The sequence below is a fragment of the Peromyscus maniculatus genome, chromosome 3, assembly GCF_049852395.1.
Source record: "Peromyscus maniculatus bairdii isolate BWxNUB_F1_BW_parent chromosome 3, HU_Pman_BW_mat_3.1, whole genome shotgun sequence".
In the NCBI taxonomy this organism is placed as follows: Eukaryota; Metazoa; Chordata; class Mammalia; order Rodentia; family Cricetidae; genus Peromyscus; species Peromyscus maniculatus.
In genome coordinates this window covers 88,984,421-88,984,845 of record NC_134854.1, presented here as the reverse complement: position 1 = coordinate 88,984,845, position 425 = coordinate 88,984,421, and positions in this window count along the sequence as shown.

Genomic DNA, 425 nt, shown 5'->3' with positions numbered 1-425 from the left:
GCTGTGTCCTGACTTGGACTGACTCCTTCAGACACTGAACAGCCAGCTAAGAATCTGTCAGTTAAGTGGGATATGCTCTGGGCACATGCAAATCAGCAAAGTCTTTCAGGTCTAGGCACAGCTGCAGGCTTTGTTCAGCTCAGTAACACAGGAAGTTACAGTCTATAGGGACCCTCCACCAGACCTGGGAGACACATACTGGGTGCTGAGAAAGTGTTTCCCCATGGGGACTACAGGATATAATTAGTCCAGTGCCCTTAAATAGAGTGGTTTCGTTTTGTTTTGTTTTGTGTCTCACTACACAGATGAAATATTTTTCTTTTTAATTTTGAATATAAGATGGACAGTTGGAGATTTAATTCTTTGGAAATTGCAACAAATTTAAGTTGAGGCCAAGTGTTGTCTTTTTTCTTCTCTGGGGTTTT